The sequence below is a fragment of the Xenopus tropicalis genome, chromosome 7 (genome assembly GCF_000004195.4).
Source record: "Xenopus tropicalis strain Nigerian chromosome 7, UCB_Xtro_10.0, whole genome shotgun sequence".
NCBI classification, from domain to species: Eukaryota; Metazoa; Chordata; class Amphibia; order Anura; family Pipidae; genus Xenopus; species Xenopus tropicalis.
This window is the reverse complement of record NC_030683.2, coordinates 61,018,756-61,025,531: the sequence shown is the minus strand read 5'-3', so window position 1 is coordinate 61,025,531 and position 6,776 is coordinate 61,018,756. Positions and strand designations below refer to the sequence as shown.

The following is a 6,776-nucleotide window of genomic DNA, read 5'->3' as shown; positions in this document are numbered from 1 at the left end:
ACTAGGGGTAGGCAAAAGAGGCACCTGCCTAGGGCGCAAAAGTGAGGGGGCGCTAGGCCGGTACCTCTGTTGCCAACCGCTAGTTTGGGATCTCTTACCTGACGCTTCCTCCTGCACGGCGTTTGCACGCCTTGTGCACCACGCTCCCCCCTCTGTGGGGGGAAGCGGTGGGGGCAAGGTGGTCGGCCAGGTTGCCTAGGTTGCCTGGCCAACTTGGCCCACCTCTGCACGGAGCTACTTAGTAGCAGTTACTTGTCACAGCTACTAAATGCCTCTGCTAAAACACATGTAGGGACAATTATCAGTAAATGATCAGCACTGTCTATTTTTGTAGCAGTGACAAGTATGTGCTACTAGTAACTCCGTGTGTCTTCACCTTAAGAGCGAAGACATATGAGGCCCGTGATTTTTAATATCTACTTGCGGTGACTGAACGTCACCACTAGAGTAGCCACATCTTGTACCAGTGTGGGTACCTTTGCAAGTGGTGACTTGCATGTTTAAGAACCGAGGTAGCATGGCAATGATTAGTCACTTGAGGACTGAATGGATATTGGGAAGTTGTATCAGGAGTCAGAACCAGCAGTGCAGAAAAGGGAAAGGGACAGACAGACACAGTGACAGTTACACATAACTATAAACCCAGTGAGAATGAGGAATGAATGGATATTGGGAAGTTGTATCAGGAGTCAAAACCAGCAGTGCAGAAAAGGGAAAGGGACAGACAGACACAGTGACAGTTACACATAACTATAAACCCAGTGAGAATGAGGAATGAATGGAGATTTGTAAGTTGTATCAGGAGTCGGAACCAGCAGTGCAGAGAATTGAAAGGGACAGACAGACACGGTGACAGTTACACAAAACTATAAACCCAATGAGAATGAGCAATGAATGGATATTGGGCAGTTCTATCAGGAGTCAGAACCATCAGTGCAGAGAAGAGAAAGGGACACACAAAAACAGTGACAGTTACACATAACTATAAACCCAGTGAGAATGAGGACTGAATCGATATTGTGGAGTTATATCAGGAGTCAGAACCAGCAGTGCAGAGATGGGAAAGGGACAGACAGACACAGTGACAGTTACACATAACTATAAACCCAGTGAGAATAAGGAATGAATAGATATTGGGGAGTTGTATCAGGAGTCAGAACCAGCAGTAAAGGGAAAGGGACAGACAGACACAGTGACAGTTACACATAACTATTAAACCCAGTGAGAATGAGGAATGAATGGATATTGGGAAGTTGTATCAGGAGTCAGAACCAGCAGTAAAGGGAAAGGGGCAGACAGACACAGTGACAGTTACACATAACTATAAACCCAGTGAGAATGAGGACTGAATCGATATTGTGGAGTTATATCAGGAGTCAGAACCAGCAGTGCAGAGATGGGAAAGGGACAGACAGACACAGTGACAGTTACACATAACTATAAACCCAGTGAGAATAAGGAATGAATGGATATTGGGGAGTTGTATCAGGAGTCGGAACAAGCAGTGCAGAGAAGAGAAAGGGACAGACAAACACAGTGACAGTTACACATAACTATAAACCCAGTGAGAATGAGGAATGAATGGTTAATGTGAAGTTCTATCAGGAGTCAGAACCAGCAGTGCAGAGATGGGAAAGGGACAGACAGACACAGTGACAGTTACACATAACTATAAACTCAGTGAGAATGAGGAATGAATGGATATTGGGGAGTTGTGTCAGGAGTCAGAACCAGCAGTAAAGGGAAAGGGACAGACAGACACAGTGACAGTTACACATAACTATTAAACCCAGTGAGAATGAGGAATGAATGGATATTGGGAAGTTGTATCAGGAGTCAGAACCAGCAGTAAAGGGAAAGGGGCAGACAGACACAGTGACAGTTACACATAACTATAAACCCAGTGAGAATGAGGAATGAATGGATATTGGGAAGTTGTATCAGGAGTCAGAACCAGCAGTGCAGAGAACATAAAGGGACAGACAGACATCGTGACAGTTACACATAACTCCAAACCCAGTGAGAATGAGGAATGAATGGATATTGGGGAGTAGTATCAGGAGTCAGAACCAGCAGTGCAGAGAAGGGAAAGAGACAGACACAGTGACAGTTACACATAACTATAAACCCAGTGAGAATGAGGAATGAATGGATATTGGGGAGTTGTATCAGGAGTCAGAACCAGCAGTGCAGAGAACAGAAACGGACAGACAGACAGCTATAATGACAATCTTATATAACTATAAACCCAGTGGGAATGAGAAATGAATGGATATTGGGGAGTTGTATCAGGAGTCAGAACCAGCAGTCACTGAGGGTGTCTGTGACCATATAAAGGCACAAGGCTGCAGGCTGAGTTATACAGGGAACTCTGAGTATCACTCATGTATTATAAGGGATAATGTACCCCCTACTGTAAATGATAAGGATATTAGCAGTCACTGAGGGGTTCTGTGCCCATATAAGGGCACAAGGCTGCAGGCTGAGTTATACAGGGAACTCTGAGTGTCACTCATGTATTATAAGGGATAATGTACCCCCTACTGTAAATGATAAGGATATTAGCAGTCACTGAGGGGTTCTGTGCCCATATAAAGGCACAAGGCTGCAGGCTGAGTTATACAGGGAACTCTGAGTATCACTTATGTATTATAAGGGATAATGTACCCCCTACTGTAAATGATAAGGATATTAGCAGTCACTGAGGGGTTCTGTGCCCATATAAGGGCACAAGGCTGCAGGTTGAGTTATACAGGGAACTCTGAGTGTCACTCATGTATTATAAGGGATAATGTACCCCCTACTGTAAATGATAAGGATATTAGCAGTCACTGAGGGATTCTGTGCCCATATAAAGGCACAAGGCTGCAGGCTGAGTTATACAGGGAACTCTGAGTATCACTCATGTATTATAAGGGATAATGTACCCCCAACTGTAAATGATAAGGATATTAGCAGTCACTGAGGGTTTCTGTGCCCATATAAAGCACAAGGCTGCAGGCTGAGTTATACAGGGAACTCTGAGTATCACTCATGTATTATAAGGGATAATGTACCCCCTACTGTAAATGATAAGGATATTAGCAGTCACTGAGGGTTTCTGTGCCCATATAAAGCACAAGGCTGCAGGCTGAGTTATACAGGGAACTCTGAGTATCACTCATGTATTATAAGGGATAATGTACCCCCTACTGTAAATGATAAGGATATTAGCAGTCACTGAGGGGTGCAACTGTAATTGCTAGTGAAAACAGCATTCTGTCTGGTGCATGCATTCTCTGCATTTGTTGTTCTGACTCCTGAACAATGGACTTCTTATTCCAGAAACTTCAAGAATGGAATTTAATGGAGAAACAGTATTCAAAAAACAAAAGCAAACTTTATTGATGTGGGATGTAGAGAGCACCCTCTAGTGATCACTGAGGGATATTATAACTAAGAAAAAGAAAGTCTCCAAAATAGCCACTTAAAAGTAACAATTTTATTTTAATCCATTAAAAGCATAAGTAACCCCTTACAAACATAGTCTTACGCGTTTAATGCTTTCCCAGGTGGATTGATTTTCTCATACTCTTTATAGGGGTGCACATTAGGTAGGGATACCCACCCTGTATGGGATTAATCTCTAAAAACAATTAACATTTCTGGCTTTCCTAATTGCCTCTTTGCAGCTGTGACAGTAGGAGCAGAACATGTGAGGGGATCAGTCGGGGGGACAGTGCTATTACCCTGCACTTACCCTGTTACTGGAGGTACCACCAGTATGTGCTGGGGTCGAGGCCATTGACCAAATTCCAAATGTCTGGATCCGATCCTCAGGACTGAAAGTGATGGGAAGGAAGTTACCTGGCACCAATCAGAGAGATACAGATTATTGGGGAACATAGAACAGGGGGACGTGTCTCTCACCATCACCCAACTGACCATCAGTGACTCCGAAACCTACTGCTGCAGGGTGGAGATCCCTGGTTTGTTCAACGACCAAAAGGTGGAGATGGAGGTGGAGTCAGTGTAGATGAAGGTGAGTATTTGCCTCAGTTTAGAAACATTAGTTTTTTTACATGAAAATCAGTTTTTAGTATGATGTAGAGCTTGATATTCTTAGACAATTTGCAGTTGGTGATATATGATAAGGTTTTTGTTCAGCAGCTTTCCATTTTTGGAATTTTTTTTTTACATTTTATTACGTATCTTTCTATTCAGTCCCTCTCCCATTCTTATTTAAACTGCCTGGTTTTGTCCTAGCAACCAGGCAGTTTAAATTAGAACGGGAGAGGGACTGAATCAAAAGATAAGTAATAAAAAGTAGCAATAGCAATAAAATTGTAGCCTCTCAGAGCACTCGTTTTTTGGCTGCTGGGGTCAGTGTCCCCCATTTGGAAAAAGTAATAAAAAATGAAGACACCAAAAATGCACGAAAAAGAATGTTTTGCCTTTAATTATTCACTCAAGAACGTAACAGGGAGCTTTCCCATAATTCAGTGTTTCTGGGTAACAGGCAGGTTCAGACTGGGCCCCCGGACATCGGTTAAAATCCCGGTAGGCCCCAGCTCTAGTGGGCCCTGTCCCAGACCCGACCCTTGCCAGCGATCCCCCTGGCCGACCACTCCTCCCGACGCCTTAAATTACGTGCGCCCGGGGGACGTCGGGTGGGGGGCCCTGCGAGGGGGGTTAGGGGCCCCTGCAGGGGGGACGAATTAGGGGACGCGGCCGGCGGGGACACCTGCAGGGCCCCCGGGGCGGGAGCCCCGGTGGACCCTTCACCCCTCAGTCTGACCCTGATAACGAGTTTCTGGATAAAGGATCCCAGACCTGTAAAGCCCATTTTAATGTACAAATCCAACTCTGGGCTGAATGTTAGTTGGGTAGAGGGGGAAAGAGGGGAGAGATATTAAGCCCCACACTCCCAAAAAATCCCATTAAAATATGTGATTTCAGTTTTGAAAGGTAGGAAATTCCAGTACATACTATTGTACAATAACACTTTTTTAAATCTGTGTGGCATTCTTTTCTAGCACAGACAAATCTCTCTAGCCCTGTCATTCCAACCAGAACATCCAGTGAAGGTAAGGCTCAGCTCTCATCTGCTGGGATTTCTATTCCTATGTCTGTTTATATTACATTTTCTACCCTTTAAACATCGGATCTTTAATGACCCAAGTGCTGGACCACATCTGTTTCATATGATCATTTTGCCCACAGACCAACTATATGCTGGGAGGCCTGTTGGGAGAGCAGGACAGCCAATAAGAGATGTAGTCTTTACCCAATTGTACTTTTTAACCTTTTCACTGATCCCAGATCATATAGTGGTCGAAGAGGCTATAGTTTATATGCTAAGTTGGCAGCCAATGGTGTTGGCTGTGGAGGACTTAGAAAATGTTCCATTGTTACTTTAGCATTCCATCTCCGATATTGTCGCACTACAGCTGTCAGTATTCTGGGAGTTGTAGCACAGCAACTTTGGGTGGAGCAACACTGCTATGGAAGGTTTATGTGCCCTTTAAATGATCTCCCATTATTACTGGGTCATGTTAGCTCACTGGACCATATCTTCTCCAGAAAAAATAAATAAAGGCAAATAAACCATTCCAACAGTACAAGTATTTTATAAACATGGAATAATGCATGTTCCCTTTACCTGCTGATATGTTGCACTTTCCCTGGGCTCTGTTTCCCTTTTGTGGCCTGAGCCCTGCCCACTCTGCAGCTGCTTTGTATTGTCACTAATATATCTTTTTAAACTAACAATATTCTTGTTCTCCTACATTATCATTTATCATGTTTATTTCTTTTTATTAGCAGTATCAAATAGCTCAGCATCCCCTGCTGCATCCAGCTCAGATCATGTGAATACAGGTAAGACTGCAGTCAGAACGACAAACACCTAAATAAAATTTTACTTAGGGGTTTCTCCATATTGAGATCCAATATTTGTTCAAAGCTATAGGGGTGTGCTTCTCCCAATACAAGGTTGTTCGGCTTGTAAGCAGCCGGAGAACTGAATGCACCCTTGAAATAAGTGGTGTGCTGAAGAAGGACATCCTCCCTAAATCTCACCCTAACTGGCATTCAGGTTGGGTTCCCTCAGCCACTGCTCCAGGCCACCGTACAGAGGAACAACCTCATAATTTTGGAGCAACTACATAAAGCCTTTGGGATGATGGGTCATGCCCCCTGCTTGTTTTTATTAAGGAAATGATTACATTAGAGGAGAGCAATTGGGGTAAAGTATGACATGCACCAAAAAATACATGTACAGGTATCGGACCTTGTAGCACGGTGGATTTTCTATTGATTTTATGATTTACAATATATACATCTGCTTTGACATATGAATCAAATCTTAGGTTTGAGTCAAGTAAAAGCAGCAGATTTTGGGACAGCTATTGTCTAGTGTTCAAGGTACAATGTCTTTGTTCTATGTATATTGCTGGGTAAACAGTAAACACAGGTATTGTTACCCAGCAAATATCCTTGGAATAAACAAACAGACAGCATATAGACAATACACTTTATGTACAACTTATTTGAGCAACAAATAAGGCCTTCTAAGTCTAGTTAATAGGTTTTGTTCATGACAAAAGTTTGTACACAAGTCAGCACTTGGTGTTGGGGGTTTGCTAAGAACTCTACTATAAAAAGGAGCCTCCACCATGGGTCGGGAGCTTCGCCTAGGACTCCTGAACGAGTGCCGGGACATTTGGATCATCGCTGGGTTATCGGGAACCTGAAGGTCTTGCGCCAAAGGTTGTGGGGCTCCCTGATTGTGCTGA

The 6,776-nt window shown here is 43.6% G+C and overlaps 1 long non-coding RNA gene across 1 annotated transcript; it reads left to right on the top strand.

Moving 5' to 3' along the window:
- The first annotated feature begins 3,170 nt into the window (after positions 1–3,170).
- LOC116412222 lies at positions 3,171–6,279 on the top strand. Its single transcript, XR_004223592.1, has 3 exons — positions 3,171–4,021; positions 5,016–5,066; positions 5,803–6,279. It is a non-coding gene; the product is annotated as an uncharacterized LOC116412222 (long non-coding RNA).
- The last annotated feature ends 497 nt before the right edge of the window (positions 6,280–6,776 follow it).